This window comes from Neovison vison, chromosome 4 (genome assembly GCF_020171115.1).
Source record: "Neovison vison isolate M4711 chromosome 4, ASM_NN_V1, whole genome shotgun sequence".
NCBI classification, from domain to species: Eukaryota; Metazoa; Chordata; class Mammalia; order Carnivora; family Mustelidae; genus Neogale; species Neogale vison.
Genome location: NC_058094.1, coordinates 215,400,704 through 215,417,031, shown reverse-complemented (window position 1 = coordinate 215,417,031; position 16,328 = coordinate 215,400,704). Strand labels below are relative to the sequence as shown.

The 16,328-nt window shown below is 41.0% G+C and overlaps 1 protein-coding gene across 6 annotated transcripts in view; it reads left to right on the top strand.

Annotated features, from left to right (window-relative positions):
• DGKI (diacylglycerol kinase iota) overlaps positions 1-16,328 on the top strand; it is a 438,228-nt gene that overhangs the window by 400,025 nt on the left and 21,875 nt on the right. The window lies entirely within an intron of this gene.

Genomic DNA, 16,328 nt, shown 5'->3' with positions numbered 1-16,328 from the left:
ATTTCTCACTCTGGTTTTATCTAGCACACTCTAGATACTATAGTTTAATCTTGCCCATCTAAAAAAATAGTATGTCTTTTAGGTCTCTTTTAAACAGCCATTCTCCACCTCTTCTTTTCTTTTACTTAGAATTTATCTTTGAAGTGTGCAGGCCATTGGAACTGCAGACTTCCACGTGGGGGATTTGGCTGAGTGAGTGAACACTGACACACAGAGGCTTGATCAAACTCAGGTCTCGTCTCTTTGGCAAGTCTATTGGTGAGAATGTGTTATTTGATCAAGGGCAAGTGATGTCTGGATTTTGCTGTTTTGTTGATGTCCAATACCTAGATTTATTCATCGAGGTTATAAAATTTGCTGTTCTAATTCTACTTTGGGGGATTTTCCAATTCTGTCATTTTATAAAGAGCCACTTCATCTCCTCTAATGTTTGATGACTCAGGAAAACAGAATAAATGTTCAAGTCTGTCCTTTTATTTATCTGGTTATTAAATTAATTAGTTGAATCCTTATGACTGTAAAAAAATGAATAGTTTTCAAAAATCTTGATGAATCATGATTTTTTTTTAAGTAGGCCCCATGCCCAATGTGGGCCTTAACCTCAAAACTCGGGAGATCAAGAGTAGCATACTCTAATAATCGAGCCAGTCAGGTACCCCATGAATTTTAAAATAGTTCATGGGCTTCAGTACAATCTAGTTATTATTCTCATTGAAGTTTAAATTTTTCTGTTTGGCAAGAAGGAAGTCCCTTCATGTTGACTCTAAGTCCTCCTAACATTACCCTAATATTCTTAGATAATTTCCTTGATACCCAGCAGAGCTAGGTGTTTCAGGCTCATCTTTTTGTAGCTTTTGCTTTTTGCCCTAGATGCCATTTCTCTAAAACCTCTTAGATGCTTTCAGTGAAAAATAGTATTTCAAGATCAGAATTTGGACAGTAGATACTACTAGTTCATTATTTCTTGTTGAGATAAAATAGTTATATTTGCATTCAGGATGTGTGTGTGTGTGTGTGTGTGTGTGTGTGTGTATTCATATATACATGCTCAATCTTTTATTTTAGCCCACACAATTCAACTAGAATTACTGAAAGAAATTAAAACATATTTCCTTGCATTTTTATTGATTTGTGATATATTGGAATTAAAATCATACAGCCATTGCACAGTATAATTTCTCCCTTTTAATATTTGTTTTTGACCTAGTTGCGGAAGTAACTAATTAATGCTCATCACAAGTCTTTATGTTGAAATCTCTCTAGTTATTCTGATTTTCTGAACCACATTTTCCATGAGATCCCTTAGGAAAATCTCTTGAAAACATTATCTTTTGGGTCGTTTCATATACTAGCTTATCTGGGACTTTTATCCTTAAAAATGGGTTGTGGCCCATACAGACTCATCATGTCACATGTGGCATAAAGCATTGCTTTTAAAGTCTGGATATTTCCCTTATAAAATTCTTTTTTTTTTCTTTTTTTTTTTTTTGTCTAGATACCCAAAAGATTTTTTTAAGACTTATTTATTTTAGAGAGAAAGCATAAGCAGAGGGAGGGAGGGAGGGAGAGAGAATCCACAAGCAGCCTCCCCAGTGTGGGCGGGGCTTGATCCCAGGACCCTGAGATTATGACCTAAGGGAGAACCAAGAGTCAGCCACTTAACCTACTGAGTCCCCCAGGTGCCCCAAGATATTTTTCTTTAATGTACAATACTTTTTTGAAAATATACCTTGGCGTATATCATCTTGAGACATTCCTGTTCTCAAGTACATGATATACTATTTAAATATTCTGTTCAGTTTTTAAACTTCCAACAGTATTCTTGAATACAGTATTTGTATGTGTTCTCTTCTCTTGCTTTTGTTTTCTTCTTCAGGAGCTCCTTTTATGTTTGATCTTCTCTATGTATCTTTAACATTTGTCATTTCCTCTCATATTCTTTTTGCCCTTTTCCTTTTTTAAAAGTTTCATTATCTATTTCTTCTACTTTTCTTAAGACTTTATTGGTTGAATTTATTTATTTCTGTGTTCCTTCTAGGTTGTCTTCATTGGAAAATGATTTTTTTCCCTCTTATTTCTAGTTCTTTGAATGACATCATTTCTGAATTATTCTGATTAATACTATTCTTGATACGGTGTATCACTTTACCAATACCATTAAGGTCATTTCAAATACTATGCTACTATTTTTCGAGCAAGTTTTTGTGGTACACTTTCATTGCTTCTAGGATTTTATTCTGTTCTTTATTCTTTTTTTTTCCCCTAAAATAACTTCATATGATATTTTACTTTCTTTGCTATTTTTATATGAAAAATTCATTTTTCTGAATTGTGGAAAGAAAAATACATTCAGTTAGCTATTCTCACTTCAGATGGCTCTTTTTTCTATGGGTTTCGTGTCCTGTTGAATTGTGGTGGCTTGCTTTCTCAAACTTCCTGGTTTTGATCCATATCCTTGCTTTTATCCAGACCTCTTCCTTTACTCCTGTTAGCCGTATTCAGCTCAGCGTGCATTCCACTCAGAAAGTCAGCCTCAATCCTGATTTTGGGTCCTGTCTTGAAGAGGCGTCCTAGATGGTCAGTTTTTTTTGTTTTGTTTTGTTTTTTTAATTTAAGATTATTTATTTATTTATTTGACAGACAGAGATCACAAGTAGGCAGAGAGGCAGGCAGAGAGAGAGAGAGAGGAGGAAGCAGGCTCCTTGCTGAGCAGAGAGCCCGATGAGGGACTCCATCCCAGGACCCTGAGATCATGACCTGAGCCGAAGGCAGTGGCTTAACCCACTGAGCCACCCAGGCTCCCCTAGGTGGTCAGTTTTGAAAGCTCCCAGGAGTTGCAATGCTCTGGGCACTTCAGTTTTTCCTGGGGCCCCTTGTGCAGATTTGTCAAGTGAATGGGAACGATTTCTGAGGCTGTTCTTATACAGGTGCCCTGGACTTTCCCAGGACCACCTGTTGGCTCTTCTGGGGCATTCCTGCCTTCGGGATCAGGTGCGTCAGCTGCCCCACTGCCTCCCTGTGCTCTCCTGTGCAGACACCGGGAGAATTCAGGTCTTTGGGCTGTTAATGGCCTCTCCCCAGTCATTTGTAATCTTGAAGTTTGTGAAGATATCTTGTTACCTTCTTTTGAGAATTGACCATGTGTTTTGGTTCTTTTTTTTTTTTTTAAGAATTTATTTATTTGACAGAGAGAGATCACAAGTAGGCAGAGGAGCAGGCAGAGAGAGAGGGGGAAGCAGGCTCCCTGCTGAGGAAAGAGCCTGATGTGGGGCTCGATCCCAGGACCCTGAGATCATGACCTGAGCTGAAGGCAGAACACCAACCACTGAGCCACCCAGGTGCCCTGCGTTTTGGTTCTTTTACCAAGTTTCTCTGTCTCTGTGGGGATTTAGATGGGCAATAGGGGGGGCGCTGGTTGTGATGAGCACTGGGTATTGTATGCAAGTGATGGATCACTGAATTCTGTCCCTGGAACTAATATTATACTGTATGTTAAGTAACTGGCGTTTAAATGAAAACTTGAGAAAAAGACAAAAAAGAAGCATTCAAAAAGTCTGCTGCAACTATTACCACCACCTTCCCATATTTCCTGATTTTTTTTTTTTAAATCCATCATTTTAGCTTGAATTGTTAGGGAAGGTTAGTGTCTGTGATTCCCCTTATTATCAAAAAGAGAGCCCTATATTCATCTTTATTCAAATAAAAGTTCAACACATTGAAAGTTATATATATTTTTAAATTTCTGCTAGCCCCTGAAAATGAAAAATTAAAACAAGAACAATTTATTTTTGAGAAACTCAGAATGGAGGGATTAATTAAGGTTTGGGTCCTTGTGTTTCAGCCAAATATTTTCAACTACTCCTTTGGAATTATGTGGGATAATAGACTCTGAGGCATATTTAAAACTTAAAAATATGTCAGTGTTTATTAAAACCTAATCAGTGCCAGGTGTTGTCCTAAGGTGTGTTCTGTTGAGCCTTAGAGTTTAAATGTTTTCTTTTAGGTCACACCAAATGAGTATATACTGAACCAACCACTCCGTAGATTTTAGATATATTTGGTCTACAAAACAATCATAGTAATACTATTATCCCCACTTTACAGATGAGGAAGCTAAGGCACAAACCTTTTAGGTGACTTGTCCAAGGTCCTATGCATAACTGGTAAGGCTTGGAGCTCGGACTTACACTCAGGTAATCTGTCTAGATCCAGATCCCCTTCTCAGCTACTCAAGCTGAGGAGCTAAGTGTTGGGCTCCATGTAGTAGGAAATCTTGATTCTTTCGGTTGAATGGAGAGCTCCTAATTACTGGGTGGTTATTTATCCTTAAAAATGAGGTATATATTCTTCCCATAGCAGTGGCCAGTACCCTTGATGCAGAATGCTTCAAAGATGTGTTCTTGATCCACTGCTCCTCTCCTCATACTTCCATAATCAAGGAAATGGTTTCCTCGATCAAGGAAACTAATCAAGGAAAACAATTCCCTGCTGATAGCATCCATCTTTTTAAAGGGTAGAATTCTTGAAAGGTAGCTATTTCCTTAAGAAAATATCATAACAGGAAGACAATATTATGAACAGAATAGTAGTGTAGATTATGAAAGCTGGATGTTTTTCACTTTTATTTTAAGCTATTTATTAGTAAAATGCAATGAGTAAAGTAAGCTCAGTAGTGATACAGATGGAAACCTCACCGATCTTTAATTGCCTCACTGGGAAGAGTTTTCAATATTGGTCATCACAGTGTGCCACTTTGCAATGACTTTGGGCTAACTAATGCAAAGTTGCTAGAGTGTTCTTTTTTGCCCCATACTCTGTTTCTGACTATGCAGTCCCCCATTGGCTTTTTAATTAGATTCAAACATTTGAGTGCTCACTTTTAAGGCCCTTTCTTACCCTGGTCTAGCTCATGTTGCTTTAGTGAATTATTTCTCCTCCCCAGCTCGTGGGCCCTCTCCAGGTTCCTCTCCTTTATATGCTCCAAGCCATATGGCTTGCATCATCTCCTACCATCTCTCTGGCAGGCCACCTTCATTGTCTTTCATTCAGGTCCCCTCTTTGGTGCTCATTAATTCCCGCATGTTGGAACCACCTCCATAGATTCTAGGGACAAACAATGATGAATTTTCCTGACAACTCAAATGCCCACGATTTTCCCTTCCCTATTCACTTGCTGTTTTTTTGTGTGTATTCCAAATTTCTCCCCCCATGGGTGGTGTTGCCCTTCTTATTTGACTAGGAGCCCAGTGAATAAAGATGTTGCCCCATGCTATGCTGTGCCCTGGCACAGAATTGATTTTCTCCATACAAATCTCACTGTTGCCTTCGCTGCTGTATGTGGTGTTGGCAAACAGAAACTTTCAATACACATCTTTGAATTCCACTGTAGCCTCATTAACATTGTTCCCTGTTGTAGAAGATAGGTTAGTCCTGGTCCTTTTCCAAAGAAATTCAGTTGGTAATGTGCTGAAAAAAAAATGGCCTTTTATGGTGGTCTCACTGGGTGCTCCCCAAAGACTGTGTGAAAGGAAAGGAATAAAAATGACAGCATGCTTTTCTTTGGCTAGCCTTCTTTCACATTTCCTAGGAAAACAGACAATCACTGCTGATTAAAAAACAAAATAAAACAGAATAAGCAACCAGAACAAAACCCAAACCCCTGGGCTTGCCAGAATCAGGTTCTATCACTTTCTGTGTGTCCTGACCCTGCTCTTCTCTCTCTCCTCCCCGATTCTTAAATCTCACTGTTGACTCTAACCACATAATCCTTTGATCCTGTGGTTTCTGTGGAGGGCTTTGTCGGTGACCATTGTCTAATTATCTTTTGAAGCCTCATTAGAGATGAGTGTATGTTGAGCGGGAGGAGCGCTCTTTACTGAGATTCACCTACCACTTGGCTTGAGTTTCCCTGGCCTCAGAGAATATTCCAAGTACTTAGAATACCACAAAATAAGAAAATGACAAGAAAGGAGAGAGGAGGGGAGAAAGCTAACTCTCTGGTTTGCTTGTACGCAGCCAGGTCAGAAGAGGTCATCAAAGAAGGTCGTGTGTCATGGCTCCTCTGGTCGCAGATGAAGTGTCACAGATCTCATGCCTGTAGATCGGTCTCTTGTCCCCCAGGCAAGTGTGTGAAAGGGCTCTTGGCAGCTGCCTGACTTGGTCTCCATGTAGTCATCTATAAGAGCAGAAATGAAGAATCAAATTGTGCTTACTCTTTAAAATTTACTGTGTTTCCTTGGGCCTTCTACTGTATGAAATGATAGGACCTGAGCTGTGTCTACACCCCTGTCCCCAAGTGGCTAAGCAGATACACTGATGGTGACAGTAGTATGGTCCTGACAAGGTGGTCATTGTTCCTCGATTTGTCTGTTGTCTACTTGACTAGAGAAGCCCCAGCATCCAACCAACACCTTTTCCCCAGTGAGCTCCACCGAAAGCTTCATTGCTCTTGTGAGGCCTTCCTCCCGCAAAGAACTATGTGGCTGCTGGTGACCGCTTGCCCTGAATGACAGTCTTGGCCCAGGCCTCCCTTATCATGCTTACCTGTTGCAGAACACCAGAATGTCTTCTCACTTTTTCAGTCGGTTCCTGGAAGATCAGTCCTGGATATTTCTCAGGGTTCCATCCTGGCACATTCTGGATGGAAGTGTTTTCTCCTGTGCGAATTTTGTCTGGCCATGCTCTCTGTACTAGCTCATTAGTACTGCAGAAATGGCCCTCAGTCCAGCTCATTTTCAAGCTAACGAGGTCAACGAAACACTGCCCCATCTGGCCAGCCTTCTGGGTCAGTCCTCATCTTCTAGGTGCATTCTGGGTGCTCGGCTTATCAGGGCACAACGGTTGCAGCTACAGATAGCATGCCTTCTTCTGGTCAACATGGCGGCACGTGGCACCTAGAAGCAGTTCCTTCCTACACCATTTCCTTTTCCCAGCGCTAACATATCTTTCTGTAGCCTCCCTCATCAGAGCTGGGGAAGCTTAGGGCATGGAGACGCTATGACTGTCTTCCTCATGGCTGACCAGAGAGATGAGGGCAAGAGAGGACCTCTTTTCACCCTCTAATGACATCCTAGACTGTCTGTCACCAAGCGAGGGAGAAGTGTGGTGCCCGGTCTTAGAAGTGATTCTTGCATGTGCTAGGTTTCCATCTTGGCTTTGCCTCGTGTAAGCCATGTGGCCTCGAGCAAAATGACTTAACTTCATGAAGCCTCAGTTTGTCATCCTGAAATAGGGATGATGACAGTTGTCAGTACACATCTAGCGGTTGTAGCATGAGGATTAACTTAGCTAGTATTTAGCTCCATGCTTAGTGCATAGTTGACTTGCAAATGTTCACAAAAGAAAGGGACAGGGCAGGAGAGTAGATGTGCCCAAGAGAGCAGGAGGAGCTATCAATGTCAAATACCCAAAGCGGGAGTATCTTTTTCTATAAATAGACCTGCTGTGTCATATTTGCATGGACTTCGGGATATTCTTCAAGCATACGGGCTTCTGACTTTGCTGGAACTAAACATGTGCTTCAGGTTGGTTACACCCCCGTGGGCAGAGAGTGACTCGTTTTGTTCTGGGCAGTGGACACTTGAGTGTGGATGGTAGCGGCGGGCAAGAATAAGAGTGTTGTCTCAGAGTGGGGAGGACCCAGCCCCACCCCAGCTCTGTTCTCCACAGGGTGGGGGCATCTGGGGTAGATCATATCCCCTTAGCCCTTGGTCTCTTCGGAGATCAGGCAGAGCTGGCCACCACGTAAGGCATCTTCTGTTCTCTAGACTCAGGCCTCCCAGCCACAGAAGAATACTGGGCAATGAGATACACGAGGAGAACCCAAAATGTCACCTTCAGTTTTGGAAGGGTGTTTGGGAGACACCCATGTCCTGCTTTCTATGGGGCAGGTGTGTGGATTCCTACAAAGGAGTGCTGGTCTTACTATTTCTGCTTTTGATGATGACACATGGCCCTGCTGTTTCCACACCTCGCCAGATTCGCCTCCTGAAAAGAAAGAAAATCAACTTTGCAAGTGCACAAATGCCGCAGGCCGCTTTCACACTGGTAGCTTTCTTTAACAAGGTAATGAAATACATTGCTATTTAATTATGCAGTTTCCAACTTTTCTCCTGACAAAGCAAGGCCCCTGTGCTTATGAAAAAAAAAGGATTTGTAAACAGCCAGAGCCCACTCACTTTTGCACAGTCTGGTGACATTTCCATCCGCTCTTGTGCCCCACTAAGTAAAGGCAATGATTTCAGCCATTGCCCAAAAAAAAAAAAAAAAAAAAAAATTAGAGGTGGTGTTTTATAAGACCACAAAAAAGGTCACGGAAACCAAATTGTTTGTATAGCTGCTTGTTGTATTTCTCTGACCGTGTGCCTCTCTGGACCCCATATCTTCCCTAATTCTGCGGGCTCCTTCTCAGAAAACACGGTTCACTCCAAGATGTTCTTTGGGCATCTGATTTCCCAGCAGTCTTTCTAGTTAAGCTCCTTTTATATTTGAGGAAGAGAGTGATAGTCTTGCAAAGTTGGATTCTGACAATGGAGTTGGTGAGTGATTTTCAGTGACTTAAAAAAGAAAGTTTTTGGCCTCATATCACTGTCTGCATCTTAGAAGCTGTTCTTCCAGGATGCTCTCCTCACTCCCCTCCCGCCTCCTTTCTCCCTACCCCCATTCTAGACATCCCCCTTTCTCAAGGGAGACTGCTTATCGCTTATGCACCCACGCCTCTACACCAGCCGGACTTCTCCACAGAAAATTCTCCACTCATATTTTCTGCCAATGCAGATCTTCCCTTTATGGACAATTTCTCACAACTTCCCTAGGAAATGATTCCGTACGCCACTTTCTTTCCTTAGCACTCAGGGGCTCTGTGTGGATGTGTAAGGATACATGTGTTACTTTATAGATCCCTCTTTTTTTCCTTAAGAATATAGGAGTTCCTAAGAAGAATGAAGGTTTAGTTTTCATTTCTCTTCACGGCAATTGGTAAAATCTGTTCTTTAGTAAATATCATGGAAGATTTGCCCATATCCTGAAGCCTGTTCTATTTTGTATCTTCTGAGCAAGCTTCAGAACTAACCATTTACTTTAGAATTCGTACTTTTTTTTTTTTAAAGATTTTATTTTATTTATTTGAGAGAGAGAGACAGTGAGAGAGAGAATGAGCGAGGAGAAGGTCAGAGAGCGAAGCAGACTCCCCATGGAGCTGGGAGCCTGATGTGGGACTCGATCCCGGGACTCCAGGATCACGCCCTGAGCTGGAGGCAGTCGTTTAACCAACTGCGCCACCCAGGCGTCCCTAGAATTCGTACTTTTAAGGTGTGATGCTGCTTAAGTCAACTTAGCAGAATGTCAAAGTGAAAGTTAAAACTTACTGTTCATTTTTCTGAAGTAAAATGCTTAATTTTTCTATGCTTTCAATTAATATCTGTCTTATGCGAATCTGGGGATTGTTCAAACTTAGTCTTTGATTATAACTTAGGTCAGGTACAAATTGTATTTACACTTAAAGTGAAACAGGCTGTAGAAAGTATCTTTTAAAGAAAATTGTACACTTTTGCTCCATGTGCGTTTAGCTGGTGTTTGTCCCTGAAAGCAACCTTTGCTGTTAGCTCCTCACTGGTTTTAGTTGTGTTTCAGTGAGGAATGTTTTGGCTAAACCTGTTCTTCTTAGTTCAAAAGGCCTTCCTCGTCCAAAGTGGTCAGAATGCTGCTAGGCAGTGATAAGGTACTTTGCGTGCATCCCAATGACTGGATGACCCGTAAACCCATCAACTTTCTGAGCTCCAGGACACACTCCTTTGTACTTGGATCCTGGCCTTAAACACCATTTCCCATACACAGTCTTGATGTTTGGTTAAAACCAATAACCATCCATCACTTTCAGGCCAGGTCAGATCTGCTCGCGGCTCTCACGGAATGAAATATGAGTGCAGCTTTGCAACCCAAGTTCCTTTTAGAGGTCCTGAAGGACACAGCTACAATTTATCAGAGGAATTCAAGGAGACCTGTCATAGGAGGAAGGCGGCCCGACGTTGAGAGGTGGGATGAGGCGGAGGCACTGAAGCCATCTCCAAGGCCCTCAGTCAAAGTCATTAGCAGCAACGTCTGGCTTCCACTTGGCACTTTCGAGGGAGGCGAAGGAGATCCGTATTTATTAGTTCTTCCATTTCTCTTTGCTTCTCAGGATTATAGCTTTAGCATTCACATGCTGGGAAAGCAAAAAAAAAAAAAAAAAGCTCATCAGCCGAAGTTAAAGTCTCTCGACATTCTAGAGATGGGGGACTTTTGGAGAAGGCAAGAATTTTGTTTTAATCTCTTCCATCACTAAAATAGTTCTAGCGTACTAGGAATCTTAATATGTACTACTTATTCACATGTTAAGAAGGAGAAAGAGTGTTAACGTGTACTATGATTATTTGGGGTTCATGAATAGGAATTTAGTAAGGTGGAACCAGACGAAAACACTTTACATCCATGAAAAATCCTTCCCTGTTGGTGGAGGCTTACTAGTTATTGGACAGAACAGTTGGTGGGATTCTGTAATATTAGCACTAAAAAGGAAGTGATATTTTTCTAGTTTTAAGGGAATAGTTGGATATTACTGCAGAAGGTGGGACTGTATTTTTTTTAAATGTTGTCTACTATGTCCAAAGATGATAATATTAATGTATCATTACTAGAGAACATACTAATTTTGCATTACATGGGTTCTCAGGAGGACATTTTCAAGAACCTCTCTCATCCCTCCTATGACTGTTTGGCATATATTTTACACAGCTGGCTGAAAGTAACCTACCGTGACTGGGGAAGACTGGGGAACACCCATGAACTTGGCTTCTCTAGCCCAGTGCTCAAAGCAAATTAACCCATGAAATTTCTCTTAACTCTGACCAAGGTTTACAGCTGATGTTCTAGGAAATAACCATTGCTTAGCAGAAGGCTCTGATTTGACCCATAATATAAATATTTCTGGTTTAATGAGATACTTACCATGTTGTTTTGCTGCATCCAGTAAACACTATTAGATGCCTGAAAAGATAGGAAAATAGTCTAAACTCTAGAATTGTCTGCCAAGCGTAGCAGGGGCTAGTACAGTGGGCTTTCTTCCATTCCCTAATAAGTTTTCCTTGATTCAGGGTTGGAAGAAGATTGAATGCTAGCTCACAGAATCACCAGACCATAAGTATCAACCAAGCACTTCATGTATTTCTTGTACTAGACTAATTACATACATTTCTTGTACTAGAGTTTTTGTTGAAAGATGGGATATAGACAAAATAAAAAGAAGTGAAAACACAGTCCGTGTGCTTGTGGCTTAAGTGCAGAGATGGGGTTTCCACATGTGAAACAACCAGAGAATGATTTCACAACCACAGGTAAACAAATGGGGTGTCAGGGAGGGACATCTGGTCCCCGCACTGTTTATAGCTAATTCCAGGGGGGAAATAAGAGAAATGGAACCAACCGCTTCTGAAGGGAGCACGTCCCGGTCCTCTGGCAGCAAGGTGGAGGTTTTCTGCCAGGAGGGAACACTGGATAGGGGGCTGTTTGTTTTTTCTCCAAACAGGAAACTCCTTCCATGCCAATAGTAGCTTCAAAAGGATTGCTGCAGCAGATGGAAAGAACCCATATGCATTCATGCATTCAATTAGCAGGGACTAATTCAATTTGAGGATTAACCCTGTCATTAGAGAGAAACAAAACCTATTTAAGTCTCCCATCTATGGTTACACACTCTGAGCGCCATTGGCACAGGTGGTGGTTGAATATTAGACCATTGTAGCATTTCATGGCCTTCCAATGCCGCTGATAGATTAATCCCACTGAGGAGGAGATCCTGGAAGTGTGTGCTCTGAGTCCTCCATTCTGTATTTTGGCAAAGAAGGAGAAGCTGGTAGACCTGGTGGGAGGGAAATGGGACTAGAGTTTGCTGAGTGCTTTCTTGCTTGACTAGAGGAGGAAAAAGAGGAGAGATGGTGTGTTTTTTGGTTTTTGGTTGTTGTTGTTTTTTTTTTCTACATCTGATTATTAAAGAGAGATCCAGGGTAAAGCTTACCTTAGATAGAATTCTTAATTCAACTCACAAACACTTGTTGTTTTCATGGTCTTCTACTTGCCTTTCTTCCTTCTGTTCCAAAAAGCTGATCCTTCAGGTAAGCAGTTGTCAGCCTTTTGTATTTATTCCACTGAGATACTCATGACATAAAACAGATGACATTGTGTGCAAAACGTGCTCTCATAGAGGACACAGGTAACAAAGGCTATTATTCATGGCCATTTCCCAGACCTAACTAAGTCAGTGTCAACCCTCTTACTCAAAGCACATCACAATGTAAATGTATGATGTGACAGACTGAGTTTTCCAGAAACAGTCACAGCATTGACTCCCATTCTACACATCCTTCTTGCAATATGACTTTGACATTCTTTTCATTGAGATGTGGGGTCTGGGTCCTCTTTGAATGTGGGCAGACTTAAGACTATAGCAGCAGAAGTGATACCCCATGATTTCCAAGGCAAGGTGACTTCCAAGAGGCTTTCTTGGGATGACTGCTTTTGAAACCCAGTCACCATCTTGGGAGGAAGCCCAAGCAGCCATGAAATGTCATGCTCAGGGAACGAAAGCTCCCAGGTGAAGCCAGCACCCAGTCTCCTGTCCTGTATAATCATCTTGAAAGTGGATCTTTGAGCTCTCAGTGAAGCAACCCATCCTATGCCAGGCGAAGGAGAGACAAGCTTTTGGCCAAACCTGGCCCACATTGCAGATTTTTGAGCAAAGCAAATAATTGTTTTGTTTGAAGCCTCTATGTTTGGGGATGATGGAGCTCTCCGTGAGTGCCTCGCAGTTATGCAGTCACAGAGAGCTAATACAGATTTGTGAGTCATTATAAGAATAATCTTGAATTTGTTCCAATATATTAAAAACCCTCAGTATTTTAGCTATTAACAAATAATTGGCACGTAACTTATTAGCGGTTGTCAAAACCTCCTCTAGGCTTTCATTAAAATGCAGAGGTCTTTCAAAATATCGAATTCCTCCTTTCTCTCACCTCATTGTGTTGAGCATGGCTATGTAAAATAATACTAATTACAGTCATTTTCATGAGCTGCTTCTCATTTATGCCTCATTAGCATAATTTGCAGTAGTTATCCATGCCATTAAATGAGTGTTAGTTACCTTTGCCATATCTAATGATCATACTAAATTCGTTTTGGGGAGCTAAGCCTTCACACTTTGTTGCTCGTGTCCCATGACGGACTGCTTACAAAGTAGAAAAATTGGACAGAGTGCTTCTGATAAGGAAAATGCAGGAAAGGCTTTGCAGAAGTATGTATCTAAAAGAAGTAGGCTCTTGGGCAGCGGACAATGCAAGCCATCTGGTGACTAAGCAGTACATAACTTTGAATAAAGGACAAGTAGGAAGATGCCCTTTATGATCAGATGAACAGAAGTGTGAATGCAACATCTGCCCTCGATATTCAGTGTCTCCTTTGGCATAAAAAGTCTTGGACCTTGAATTCTTAAATTGACTTAATTTGGCATGGGATGCTGTCATGAGACTTTTACTTGGGGTTGTTTTAGTTTTTGCCCACCTTGTTTCAGGTTCAAGGGGAAACAGCATGGTGGCAGGAATTCCATCATAGGGGTCAGATGCAATAACGTTAAAGAAAACATGAAAGAAACAAAACAAAAGAAAGAAATAAGAGTCTCTCTTTCATCTGGATTGCTAACTATCTGTGTGACCCTGGAAAAGTCCATTTACTTGTCAAGCCTGTGTTGTCATCTATGAAATGAGAGGTTTAGGTTAGAGCCCAAAATAGTTCTGGAATGTAGAATATGACCACTTCTGAAGGGACAGTTCTAGGACGTGTTTCTTGCTTCATGGATGAACTATTTAGGAGTTAAAAACTATGCAGAATTGGGCAAAAACAGATATATATTTATGCTTCTCAGTGCTGCAACTGATTTCTCTCCCAACCCAGGGCTCTACAAGCTATTCTTTGTTCGATGGTGGTTGTTTGTACTTTTAATGTCTTTCTTCCATAACTTTTTGAAAAATATTCAAGTGACTGCTATCATTACTAGGTGACAAATGGTTTGGAAATAGAATATTAATTTAAGAACTGAGAAATAATATGAAAATTTAAACTTTTTAAATAGACCTGAGTGTACAGAGTTGATGTAGTTATTTCGGGTGATTTATCGAGAACTCATATATGTGGCTTTGCCAAGCCCTGTATACTTTTTATTAAATATTTTCATTGGCATAGCAAAAACTGCAACCTTAAACTCTCTCCCTTTGGAAGTAATCGTATGCCAAGCTCTACAGATGTAATTGGCCTTAATCTAACCTTCTCATTTCATAGGTGAGAAATGGTTCTTTTTCTGTGTTATGAGGTCAAAAGCATCAGGATTCCATGATGTTCGTTCTACACAGGAGACCAAAATAGTCAGTCCTCTGTTCCTTGAGCTGATTTGAAAGGCAGAGTCCCCAAAGAACTGATTTTATCTTCATTTTTATAACAAGAGAACTGAAGGTTGGTAAACTATAACTTGCCCAAGGTTACAGCCGATTTATGGTGCTCCCAGGGGCTCATAAGGAGTCTGACTCTTAGCTTAGTTATAATGTATCCCTTTCTAATTTGGGCTTCTTGCCAAAATGCCAGTTCTCTGAGTTTGCTTTGTACAGAGGTATCCCCAAAACCGCGAACAGGGCCTGGCACGGCAGGAGCAGGTGGCCAGCCAGTGACCCTATGGATTGTTTTTGTCCCTCTCCTGATTCCAGCAGGTAGCCATTGTTCGTTCATGCAAGATGCCTAAGGATGTCTAGACCATTGGGAATAGAGGCCCAAGAAAGAGAGACTAAAACAGAAGATGGTGATTCCTTCCTGGCGGTCCTGACTTCTCAGTTCCAGGATGTTTACTAGAGAGCAGTTTAGCACTGGCGAAAAAACCAGCCATTTCATATGAATTAATGAGTCTCCTTCTAAGCTCTAAAAATGACGAACTTCGCAGTTCTCTATCCCTTACTCTCCTGCCTAACTATGTGCATTTCTGTGATTTAATTGTCCAGGAAACCTGCTATCCATCTACTCAATTGCCTTTACGTCTCATCAGCAATTTGACTTACCCTCTTTGCATTTGGGATTATGATTTCCCCAGTTGCAAAGAGTTTTGGAAAAGGCAGGAAGGCAAGCTTGGAGCTCAAGAAATAATAAAGAATAATACTGTAATCATAACAATTCATTATTTGTTTTTGAAGCTTGATCTTTCAGAAGGTTATTATCTGGAGTTGAATACTAATAGATCCACGCTCTCTTTATGCAGAGGAGATCTTTAACAACAGTGTACATGGGGAAGGACATTAATCAGGAGAGAGAAGTGAGCCTTGAGTCTAATAATGTTTGCATAATAGCTACTCTTGGGTGTATTGCTTGACTTAAGAATAAATATCCCTGCTTTCCATCTCTAGTACAATTAGAAATTATTCGTGGTTATGATTCTGTTATGTGATCCTGTATCTGTTCATGGGAACTTTAAATCGGGAGGCTGCTGGAAACCAACAAGCATAGCAATACCGGGAATGAGTCTGGGGTAGACATTTAAAGAGGCTATAATATTGGGCAATCTGGAGAAAATGAGCAGAGAGCAGGTCATAACTCTCTTTTTAGGATGGGGAGGCTGGGGTCAAACTGGCATGGTTGATATCTTTATGCTTCTCTGGTTTACTTTTACCTCTGCAGTGGTTTCTCACCACCTGCAGGATAAACTCCAGTGCTTCATCTTGACAGAAGAGGTGCTCACTGGGGGGGTTCCTGCGACTTGGTAATATTTATCTGCAACCATTCCCCACCTCAGGGAAGATGGTACACAGCTCTTCACAGGTTCTCTTAGACATCACAACTTCCATGTCTTTGTTTGGATCCTACCTTCTTCTTGCAAGGATTTTCCAAATCTTCTTTGCTAATTAATTCCACTTACCATGGAAGAGTTGGCTTAAATTTCACCTCCTCTAAGAAATCTTTGAACTCCACAGCTAGCCAATAAGTTTTTCCCGAGATTCTGAAATTTTTCTTTCTTTTCGTTCTTCTTCCCTTCCTTTCCTTCCCTTTCTTTTTCCTTTCTTACTTCCCTTCCTGCTGCTCCTCAAATAGAATTTGTTCTGGGTAATTCCTTTATTGCATTATTTGTTGTGCTTATATGCATGAAATTTTATACACAAGTGCTTTAAATTAATGAGCTCTTTTTTTCTTTTCTCTCTCTTTTCTCTTTTTTTCTTTTCCTTTTGATTTCTGGGGAAAGTTTCAATATAATCTTGAAAAGATAAGCACTC